General features: G+C 43.5%; 1 long non-coding RNA gene across 5 annotated transcripts; it reads right to left on the reverse strand.

Annotated features, from left to right (window-relative positions):
- Nucleotides 1-6,020: 6,020 nt before the first annotated feature.
- LOC127547123 (uncharacterized) lies at nt 6,021-7,726 on the reverse strand. Of its 5 annotated transcripts, none has more exons than XR_007950071.1 (4): nt 6,886-7,726; nt 6,456-6,842; nt 6,328-6,413; nt 6,027-6,069 (listed from the first exon to the last, which is right to left on the reverse strand). It is a non-coding gene; the product is annotated as an uncharacterized LOC127547123 (long non-coding RNA). The 5 variants fall into 5 exon arrangements; XR_007950072.1 differs by lacking the exon at nt 6,027-6,069 and adding an exon at nt 6,243-6,327 and having other exon boundaries at nt 6,371-6,413; XR_007950073.1 differs by lacking the exon at nt 6,328-6,413 and having other exon boundaries at nt 6,021-6,069.
- Between the last annotated feature and the right edge of the window lie 3,825 nt (nt 7,727-11,551).

Below are 11,551 nucleotides of genomic sequence, written 5' to 3' on the forward strand. Positions count from 1 at the left end.
ACTGCCGTAAATAGATATTTTAATTTGCGGCCAGAGTGTGGTTGCTGCTATTAATCTTTTAACCTTTTTACTTCCTGGGGCTAGAGTTTGTTTATCTAAAGATTTACTTGCCCAAATACTTGGGGCCACTTCCACCTTACCTTTTGAGAAAGCTGGGAATCTCATCGCCCTGATTAGGCTAAGGTTTAGGCCTAGAGCCTTTTACACTGTGTGTTGATGGAAGGCAGGGCTATCTCTGGAACCCCAATCCTAGGTCCCTGACTTAATTATCAAAGATCTATATTGTTGTCTGATGCATTTTTCATGTTTTGCATGATCATGCATTTGACACCCACACAATTCCCCATTATATATGCGGAGAAAATGAAATGAAGGGGAATTCATTCTAGGTGAAGGAAAGGAGGCTTATAAGATCAGCTGCCCATGTTGCATTGCTGGAGCAAAGGCTCCTGACTAGTGGCTTTCCTTTCTAAAGTATTAGATCCGGTAGCCAAAGGATGGCTGATCTGTGTACCAGCAGTAGCTGCTACCACTCTCTTGGTAGAAGAGAGTAGGAAGCTCACCTTTGGAGGCAGTGTTACAGTGTCCCACACCAAGTAAGAACTCTATTAAATCAGAGGGCTGGGAAATAGCTCACAGATTTCAGAATGTTGATAATCTTAATCCTGCCTCCTGTCCCCTGGAACAGAACCACCCCTGCAGAGGAATTTGTTGTTTAGAGTTAAATCGATTTTTAAATGAAAGTAAGAGGATTCACAAGACTCCCCAATGCCTGGGGGAGTAAATTGGTTTATAGATGGATCCTCTAGAGGTAGATGGGAAAAGGAAAAATGGGTTTGCTATTGTGGATGGAGATAGGACTTCCACTGTTACCAGAGCAGTCTACCTGCCTATTGGTCGTCTCAAACTTGTGAATTGTATGCCTTAAATCAAACCTTGAAGTTATTGAGGGACATCAGATGGGAAGCTCTTTTGAGGCAAGGGGAAATAGATTCGCAGATGAGGAGGCCAAGGGAACTGGAGATCAGGAGATTTCTCATATGATGGCTCTGATACCTGTACTTCCTCCTAGTCTACCCTCTCCCAGCTTTACCCCGAAGGAAAAAGAGAAGGCCTTGACTCTTGGAGCAGTTGGGAACTCGGAAGGACGATGGCTCTTACCTGATGGCAGAGAGGTACTGAGCAAAGCAATTATGAGGCAGGTCCTTTAGCAACTGCCCTCACCAGGGCAGTCTATGGGATGTCCAAAACCTGTGTGATGCTGTGCTGACAAGGTATATTACCCCTGGCCTATATACAATGGCCCGACAACTGGTGTGGATGGCTGTCTTGTTTGTCCAAGGACTAACAAAGGTGCTCAACGCCAGATCCCAAAAGGGGGACGACCTCCCTCGGGGAATCGGACCATTCCAAAGCATCCAGGTGGACTTCACTGAGCTGCCACCAGTGGGTCGCCTCAAATACTTGCTGGTCATAGTGGACCATTTGACTTCATGGGTGGAGGCATTCCCCTCAGGCCAAGCAACTGCCTCGACAGTAAGGTCTTATTAGAACAAATTATTCCTAGATATGGAATAATGGAGAGGATAGACTCGGATCAGGGAACACATTTTTCTGCCCAGGTGTTGCAGAATGTGATTGGGGCTTTAGAAATCACTTGGGATCTCCACACCTCTTGGCATCATCCCTCTTCTGAGAAAGTAGAAAGGATGAATCAGGAAATAAAACGGCAACTGACTAAATTATCTTTAGAGACCCAACTACCTTGGACTAAATGTCTTCCTCTTGCTCTGGTCAAAATCAGAACCAAGCCACGTAGAGAAATTGGGCTTTCACCTTAGGAATTATTGTATGGTTATCCTCTCTAGGCTTGTCCTATGGGAAACTGGGATCCTATCTTAGAGACAAAGGATTTATTTCTTAAGAGATATGTTAAATCATTGCTAAGACATTTACAAGGACTTCAACAAAAGGGTTAATGGCTCATACTCCTCTAAGTTTCCCTGTTCATAGAATTCAGGTGGAGATTGGGTGTTGATCCATTTTTGGAAGGATGAGAAGCTGACTCTATGCTGGGACGGACCCTACCAGATAATACTGACCCCTCGGACACTGCAATTCGCACCCAGGAACGAGGCTGGGCACACCACACCAGAACAAAAGGACCTGTGGCGCCACCTTTATCCCAGTGGACAGTTGAAGATGGGGAGACCTCAAATTACATTTGAGGAGGGGACCTCCACTTAATGGGACTACAAATTCTGAATCCAGTGCATTGTAATTGTATGACTTTTCTTACATTAATTACTTTGGGAATTACTTTGGGAAACTCTCATGGGGCTTTCCCTGAGCTTTGGATCTGCCTATTTCCTCATGATAGCCATAGAAACCAGACCTTTATCTTCCAGCTCCTTCTGCTCATGCAGAATATAGGGAGAACTTTTAACTTATCAAATTGTTGGATCTGTGGTGGATCCCAACGACTGAGCTAACAGCCATGGGTACCTATACCCTTAAGCTGAGCCTGGATCCTTAGTAACTGATCCCAAATTCATAATGGTTCTGATTTCTGGAACTTAGAAGAGAAATATCAGTGGCCATTGACAGAAGATAGGATTTGTTAAACAGGGCAAAGTTTGAAGCTGGGAAATAGTGTATGTGAGTGGACTTAATTCTGGACAAGGTAAAAGACTTTTTCTTTCCTTATCTTGTAGTGGACACTGCAGTTGTCAAGTGGACACTGTAGTCGTTGTTTGGAGCTCTTGGGAGTTCTGGCACAATTCCTGAGGAATTGCTGCGGATTGACAAAGGACTTCTTTTGTCTGCTCTGTCTCTAGGAGACACGAGAGAGGCTGCAAAGATTTGGAAAACTTAAATTTTTACCTGTCTAGACATCAGTGGGGTTGGTACCATGTCACCCCAGGGACACCTGGGAAACATGGGACTCTGTTTCCCACATTTTGGAATACCTCTAACCCAATAGGTCAATGGCTAGTTGCCAGTTGTAGGAGGAAGGATCAGGGTTTATGGAAATGTCAGTATGTCACCTTTGTAGGGGAAGGTCCCCTAGGGACGAGAGACCAGCAATATTGCCCTTTTACAAGGAATAGTTCAGATATATTTTCGAGGGAACAACCTATTCTAATGGGTCATTATTGGATCTGTGGTTTAACTGCTTATACTCACCTACTTCTTAATTGGACAGGGATTTGCTATATTGGACTAATAAGGCCAACATTTTTCTTTCTTCCTGAATAGGCAAACCAAGATTTATGATTTGGGAAAAGGGAAATGGGGTTTAGATACCTCCATTACTCAGACTGGAGATGCAAATGGTTGGGGTGATGCCTGGCCTCCAGAAAGAATAGAGTATGAGCCAGCCACCTGGGTTCAAGATGGAAGTTGGGGATATAGAACCCCAATATATATGTTGAACAGGATAATTAAGCTTCAAGCAGTTGTAGAGATTATCACCAATCAGAGGGCTGAGGCACTAGATCTTTTGGCTGACCAAGCTACTCAAACAAAAGGCTGTTTTACAACAGCCTTGTGCTAGATTATTTGTTAGCTGAGGAAGGGGAAGTTTGTGTGAAACTAAATTTGTATATTTTGTTGTGTAAAGATGTTGAAGAGATCTCAGTGTATAAATAAGAGGGGAGACTGAACGAGATAAGGTGAGATTTTTTTTTTTTTAAATAACTTGTTATTGATAGAACCCATGCCAGGGTAATTTTTTTTTTTTAAATAACTTTTTATTGATAGAACTCATGCCAGGGTAATTTTTTACAGCATTATCCCTTGCATTCACTTCTGTTCCGATTTTCCCCCTCCTTCCCTCCACCCCCTCCCCCAGATGGCAAGCAGTCCTATAGATGTTAAATAGGTTACAGTATATCCTAGATACAATATATGTGTGCAAAACCGAACAGTTCTCTTGTTGCACAGGGAGATTGGATTCAGAAGGTATAAATAACCCGGGAAGAAAAACAAAAATGCAAGCAGTTTATATTCATTTCCCAGTGTTCTTTCTTTGGGTGTAGCTGCTTCTGTCCATCTTTGATCAATTAAGTCTCTCTTTATTGAAGAAATCCACTTCCATCAGAATACATCCTCAAACAGTATTGTTGTTGAGGTATATAATGATCTCCTGGTTCTGCTCATTTCACTCAGCATCAGTTCATGTAAGTCTTGCCAGTCCTCTCTGTATTCCTCCTGCTGGTCATTCCTTACAGAACAATAATATTCCATAACGTTCATATACCACAATTTACCCAGCCATTCTCCAATTGATGGGCATCCATTCATTTTCCAGTTTCTAGCCACTACAAACAGGGCTGCCACAAACATTTTGGCACATACAGGTCCCTTTCCCTTCTTTAGTATCTCTTTGGGGTATAAGCCCAGTAGAAACACTGCTGGATCAAAGGGTATGCACAGTTTGATAACTTTTTGGGCATAATTCCAAATCGGTCTCCAGAATGGTTGGATGTGTTCACAACTCCACCAACAATGCATCAGTGTCCCTGTTTTCCCACATCCCCTCCAACATTCCACATTATCTTTCCCTGTCACTCTAGCCAATCTGACAGGTGTGTAGTGGTATCTCAGAGTGGTCTTAATTTGCATTTCTCTGATTAATAATGATTTGGAGCATATTTTCATATGTCTATAAATAGTTTGAATTTCTTCTCCTGAGAATTGTCTGTTCATACCCTTTGAATTTATCAATTGGAGAATGGTTTGATTTCTTATAAATTAGAGTCAATTCAGGTGAGATCTTTCAAGACAGTTATGAAAATCGAGTAAGGCTTCATCTATTTCAAAGTTTGAGTAGGCCTGAAGGACTTTAAACATGAAGTCAAGGACATACTTAAAGTGTCTCCTCCCTGCCATCCCCCTAAGGGCATACTTAAGTTTCCTCCATGTTATCCCCTTAAGGGCATACTTAAACCTCCTTCTTGTTATCATCCCTATTTCGACCAAATATGGGCAACTGTGTACTTATTGGTCAAGTTCAATTTCTTGGGTAGTTCCCGGGTTTAGAATGTAAGATCCTCAGCCAATAAGGATGAGGGTCAGTGGTGGGAGGGGGAATTTGCGTTAGGGATTAAAAACCTTGACCCTGCCCCCTACGGTGCTTTCTCCCTTCCATTGTGTGCTCCATGGGTGGGACCCCCATTCTCGCTGGAACTTATAATAAACTTTCCTTTTCTTCTAGAGATCTCTCAAGTCTTTTTTTTATTAATGGTTTCTGACCCACACAGTCTATTTTTCAGTTATTGGGTATCTTTTTAGTTTTCAGTTTGGGGCCACTACAAAAAGGGGCTACAAATGTTTTTATACATAGCATCTTACCTTTTCCTCTTTCTTTTGATCTAGCAATGGGTCAAAGGGCGTGCACTCTTTTGTAACATTTTGCTTACAATTCCAAAATGGTGATAGCTCTTCATAAATCCACCAAAAGTCCATCCAAGTACACTGGGAAGGGAAATTCTATTTTTACATTTCACATTTACAAATAAATACGAACACTAAACCTACCCAAAAGCCACCAAGAGATCACAGTAGGAAAACCTGTATTAAATTATGTGCTTTCAGGTGACCAGTTCCTTATGCCCAGTAGGTTAAATCAAACTACTTTTTTGGAACTTGTTTCTTAGGTTTCTTGAGAAGGAATTGGCTTTCCTAAAAGGGGTCTCGCCGATCTATCTTTTCAGACCGGCGCTAGAGGGCAGTAAAAGACAAAATCCTCACTATGATGATTTAAATCAATCCCCGTATTTGGTTCTCATCATCACAAAGCATTAAATAAAGCAAGACAAATCTTTATATTTGAGGCAGAAAGGGGATCAAAGGAAAGCGCTTGGCACGTGGTAGGGAATTATGCATTCATCCTGTTTGACTGATGGGATAACTCATAGGCAGAAAGTTGAAAGTATCTTCTTATCATCTCTCTGCAGAGGACCCCCGAGACCTAGACCCGGGTTAACCTATGTTGTGATCTTTGACCTTCTCGCGGGCTCCACCTTGCGGGTATCCCCGCCTCCTGGGAAGGCCCGGGCACTACACCTTGTGGGTATCCCCGCCTCCTGGGAAGGGCCGGGCACTACACCTTGCGGATATCCCCGCCTCCTGGGAAGGCCGGGGCACTACACCTTGTGGGTATCCCCGCCTCCTGGGAAGGCCCGGGCACTACACCTTGCGGATATCCCCGCCTCCTGGGAAGGCCGGGGCACTACACCTTGTGGGTATCCCCGCCTCCTGGGAAGGGCCGGGCACTACACCTTGTGGGTATCCCCGCCTCCTGGGAAGGCCGGGGCACTACACCTTGTACATATCCCCGCCTCCTGGGAAGGCCCGGGCACTACACCTTGCGGGTATCCCCGCCTCCTGGGAAGGCCCGGGCACTACACCTTGCGGGTATCCCCGCCTCCTGGGAAGGCCCGGCACTACACCTTGCGGGTATCCCCGCCTCCTGGGAAGGCCCGGGCACTACACCTTGCGGGTATCCCCGCCTCCTGGGAAGGCCCGGGCACTACACCTTGTACATATCCCCGCCTCCTGGGAAGGCCCGGGCACTACACCTTGTACATATCCCCGCCTCCTGGGAAGGCCCGGGCACTACACCTTGTACATATCCCCGCCTCCTGGGAAGGCCCGGGCACTACACCTTGCGGGTATCCCCGCCTCCTGGGAAGGCCCGGGCACTACACCTTGCGGGTATCCCCGCCTCCTGGGAAGGCCCGGGCACTACACCTTGCGGGTATCCCCGCCTCCTGGGAAGGCCCGGGCACTACACCTTGCGGGTATCCCCGCCTCCTGGGAAGGCCCGGGCACTACACCTTGTGGGTATCCCCGCCTCCTGGGAAGGCCCAGGCACTACACCTTGCGGGTATCCCCGCCTCCTGGGAAGGCCCGGGCACTACACCTTGTACATATCCCCGCCTCCTGGGAAGGCCCGGGCACTACACCTTGCGGATCTCCCCGCCTCCTGGGAAGGCCCGAAGTCACCGTCTCCGACCTCGCCCTCCAGCCTCCGGGTCCCCGCCGCACCATTTACCTGTCCTTCCCGCCGCCGTTTGTCAGCTCATCCCCATCCTTGACTTCCCACCGCCCTCACTTCACGCACCCCGTTATGTGCCCGCCACATCACCCCAGAATCGCGGGGCTGCTGACTCTCAGTTCTCGGCCTCCGCACTGCTGCCGGTGTAATCCCCTGGAGCACAAGCCCCAGACTCTTCCCCTGCTCCCTTTGGATAAAAGGCATTGAAAGCCCTTCACAATCTGATTCCAATCCACCTTTCTTGGCTTCCTACAGATCGCGCCCTTTCATGCACCCTCTGTCACACTGGGAAGGGAATACGTATGTGCCTACTACGTGCCAGTGACTGTGCTAAGTGCTTTTTGCGAATTCCTCTTTTCCTCCGCACCACAAGGCTCCCGCGCAGGGGCTGTTATCTCCATTTTACAGCTGAGGAAAGAGAGACTTGTTTAGGATTGCACAGTAAGTCTCTGGAGCTGGATTTGAACTCAGTTCTTCCCAGTTCCAGGACCAGAGCTCTAACCACTGTGCTCCCAACCACCTCTAAGCCCTCCCGGTGTCTCTGAGGCTCCACCGGCCCACTTCATGGTCCCCAGACTTGGCCTTCCATCTCCCACCCGCGTGCTTCTTTGAACCTCCCTCCCGTTCCTAGCTGGCTCACTCTCCTGCCATCAGTCTTTGAGAATCCTTAGCTTTCTCCAAAGCACCGCCTATACCACCTCCAATGAGAAGCCTCTCCTGATCCTCTGTTACTCCTCTCTCCCCATCCAAGGATCATTTATATACCCTCTATCTCTTGGCAGGATGGTGGCTCGGGGAGAATAGAGACTGATTTTTATCTTGTCTTTGTGCCCCAGTTCTTGCAATAGTCCCTTGAACATGATGGATGCCTGATGCTTTTTGGATTAGATGGGATGGCTCGAGATCATCCGGGCAATTAGTATCATTAGTCTCTAAACTCCTAACCGGATTATCTTTCTATCAAAGTGGGGGGAGGAGGGGGAGACTGACCAATGAGGATTTTGTTCTTGAAATGTGTACAGACATTCTCTGCCTACGGCTAATCCAACACCTGGAACTGCATAAGTTGCCTTGGACCATGATGACTAGTATATAGAAGGACTAATGACTCCAGATATAGCAGAATTAGAAACAAATTTGAATACAAAATAATAATAGTATAATGTCTTATTTACATAGTATTATATATATAGTATTTTAAGGCTCAAAGTGCTTTACAAATATTATTATAAATATTACAAATATTTACAAATATTATACAAGGTAGGTATAATTATTATCTCTACTTTAAATATGAGAAAACTGAGGTAGATAGTGATTTATCTATGATCCCATAGGTAGTGAATGTCTGAGACTAAACTTCAATTCTTTCTGACTTTGAGCTCTATATAACCTATTTGCTTCTAAACAATATTATACTATAAATGTATCCAACACCCTCCTTAGCCCCTTTTTTACTTTTTTTTTCCCAGTTACCATCAAGGGAAGAACTTAATTGAGTCTACAGTTATGGAGAATGGCAGCTAGTTATTTCCTCTATCTCCCATCCAACCATCTGGCCACCATGTGTCCTCAAGTGCATAGTTTCTATTGCTTTTTGTTTATTCCTTCCTCATCTTAGGTGAATGAGCATTAGGAGACAACACTGATTCAGGTTACAATTTTATGGACAATTTGGAAGAACCATCATAAGTTTCCTCAGAACCTGGATTGAGGAGCTCAGATGACCACTGGAGAGGACCAGGAGCAAGGCAGTGATTGATGCTATGTGCAGGGTGGCGCTTGATGGGGACTCTTTGAAGGGGGAGAAGAACTCCCAGAAACAGAAGCCACAAGGTATCTCTCAGGTCCACACATTACTTAAATGTGTCTCATCACTTTTGTCCTTTAAATATTCTCCCCAGGAACCTTATGTATGTTATGGGAATGGGCAGCTCCAGTTTAGGGAAGTATTTTTATAACTTCTGTCTTTGCCATATCCTTTCAGTAATTATTCCTTTGTAAAAGCTAATTGTTATCACTGCCTGATTGATAGTGGTGGGAGCATACAAGATGGGGACTCATGAGTGGCAAAATGAGAAAACTCCATTTTCTCTCTCAGGGTTCCCCAAGGATTGAACCCTTAGTAGTTGTTACACTCTAGGAACCTAACTTCTCAGTAAGTCAACAAATCCTAAGGGTTTGTCAGATACATAAATGCCTCCGGTATTTTATGTCAATTTAGCCTGGTCTGGTCTATACTAATAGTATGACCTTGGGCAAGTCACTCATGGAGATTGGATTAAATTACTGATATTAAATGTAGCATCTTATGATTTCAAAATGTAATGGGAATCTCCATTCATTCATATAGATTAATAGGATGTTGGAGTTAGAGATAACATCAAATATATTATCCTCATTTTACAGATGAAAAAACTTATCCAAAGGAATAAAGTTACTTGCTCAAGATTACACAGTTCCTCAGTGGCAGAGCAGGTGCCAGAATCTGGATTTTCTGATTCCTGATCCAATGTTATTGTTGAGTTTTTTATTCTACACTGTATTGCTGTCCAATCCAATCAAGAGGAGACAGTTTTTACAAATATAATTTTAGTGACACCAAAAGGTCCTCCTGCCCAAAAATGTTTCCTCTCTCTTTTGTAAGGATTTCTTGGGCTGAAGGAAGTACAGAAGATCCTTGTTAAAAGCAAGTGACTTAACTGGAAAGAAAATAACATTAATCCATTGATTTTGTCACAGTGCTTTTAAGTAGTTAGCCAAAAAGCAAATATAGTTTTGATGTACAGAGGAGGAAAGAAAAACTCCATAACCTGGACCATGAAAGGAATGCTGAATGCCTGGATAATAGGAAACAAACTACTTATTTTTCAGTTTTGTAGAAGATTGTTCCTGTCTCCTCATGTGAGAAGATTGAGAGTTTTGAAAAAATCTTTGCCATAAATATTAATAAAAAACTGACAAACACAATCCACAAGGTTATAAATTCATTCCCTAATAGATGATGTAGTAGTTCAAGTAAAAAGAATATAAATTACCAGCTAAAATTTGTTTAAATTTTCTAGTAAAAAATTAGGTACACTAATTAACAAAAATATTCACTTTCCACTAAACAACTTCTCCTTTTCCTTGTAAACTATTGTTTTAGGGACAGCTAAATGACCCAATGAATAGAGTACCAGTCTTGAAATCAGGAAGATCTGAGGTCAGTTCAAATCTGGTCTGAGACAATTGAAACTTACTAGCTGTATTACCCTGAGTAAGTCACTTAATCCCTAACTGCCTTATACACGCGCGTGCACACACACACACATACACACACATCCCAAAAAGAAAGAAAATCACTCCTTTAAAAAAAATCCATTAATCAGTAATTTTTCATTAAGCACCTATAGGATGCTGGATACTGAGCTAGGCCCCATGAATTCAAAGATTAAAGTAAAACAAAACAAAACAAAACAAAACCAGACAGCAGCCTTCAAGAAACAGCTTCTAATAAGCAAAGAAAACATGTACATATTAGACATGTACAACATAGATATTAAGTAATTTGGGGGTGAGAATACTCCCCTCAAAATTAATGACTATCTCAGAGTCACACAGCCATATGTGTCAGAGGCAGAAGGCTAGTTGTCTGTCCCTCTCACCTCCCTCTTAAAATCAGAAAAAAAATTAAACCTTTTGGGACTCTGTCTGTGGCCTGATGAGGCTGAATAAACTTCCTTAAGGCAGATCACATCTGGGAAGCTTCACTGATTGTCATATTAATGCTTCCTAGCTTAGATTATTTTATCATCTTTAAATTCAAGTCTGTTAGGATGACTCAGAATAAGTAATAAGTATGTTAATAAGGTTTAAATTTTCCTTGCTATATCTGTGTGACCTTCATAGAATCATCTGTGTGCTATTTTTTTCTTCTCTTTTCCCTTTATTCCCATCTTTATTTTCCTATTTGTTCAGATCGGAAGTTCAGGGCCCATGGCTCCAATCCCACTATTGATCCATACTGAGAGGTTTGACTATTCTGTTTTTGACTTAGGACAGTTTATTCTTCCTTAGGGAACCTTCTCTGTTCTCAAATATATCAATGCTGAATTTAGTGTGGATGCCAGATTAAAAGAGAGCATTATTGTAGCTCAGAACTCCTTAATTCAAGGGACCCACCAGTGTCAGTCTCCCCAAAGCTGGAATTATTTACAAAATGTAGACAGACCTAGAATTTAATCTCTGGAACGGCCTTGAGAATACAACCAATATGTTCACTTCATACCTTCAGTGTTCACACAGGTAATCAGTAAGAACAATGAAGATTAGAAGTGAAGACAGTATGGTACAACAAAAGATGTACTTCATTAGGATCAGGATGGGACTGGAGAGGAGAGATTCTCAGAGGTTCAAGTTTTACTTTTGGTTCCATAGCCACTTCTCTATATGATACTGGGAAGGCTCAGTGTGCTTGGATTCTAACACAGCTGAATTTTGATTAGG

Source organism: Antechinus flavipes, chromosome 2 (genome assembly GCF_016432865.1).
Source record: "Antechinus flavipes isolate AdamAnt ecotype Samford, QLD, Australia chromosome 2, AdamAnt_v2, whole genome shotgun sequence".
NCBI lineage: Eukaryota > Metazoa > Chordata > Mammalia > Dasyuromorphia > Dasyuridae > Antechinus > Antechinus flavipes.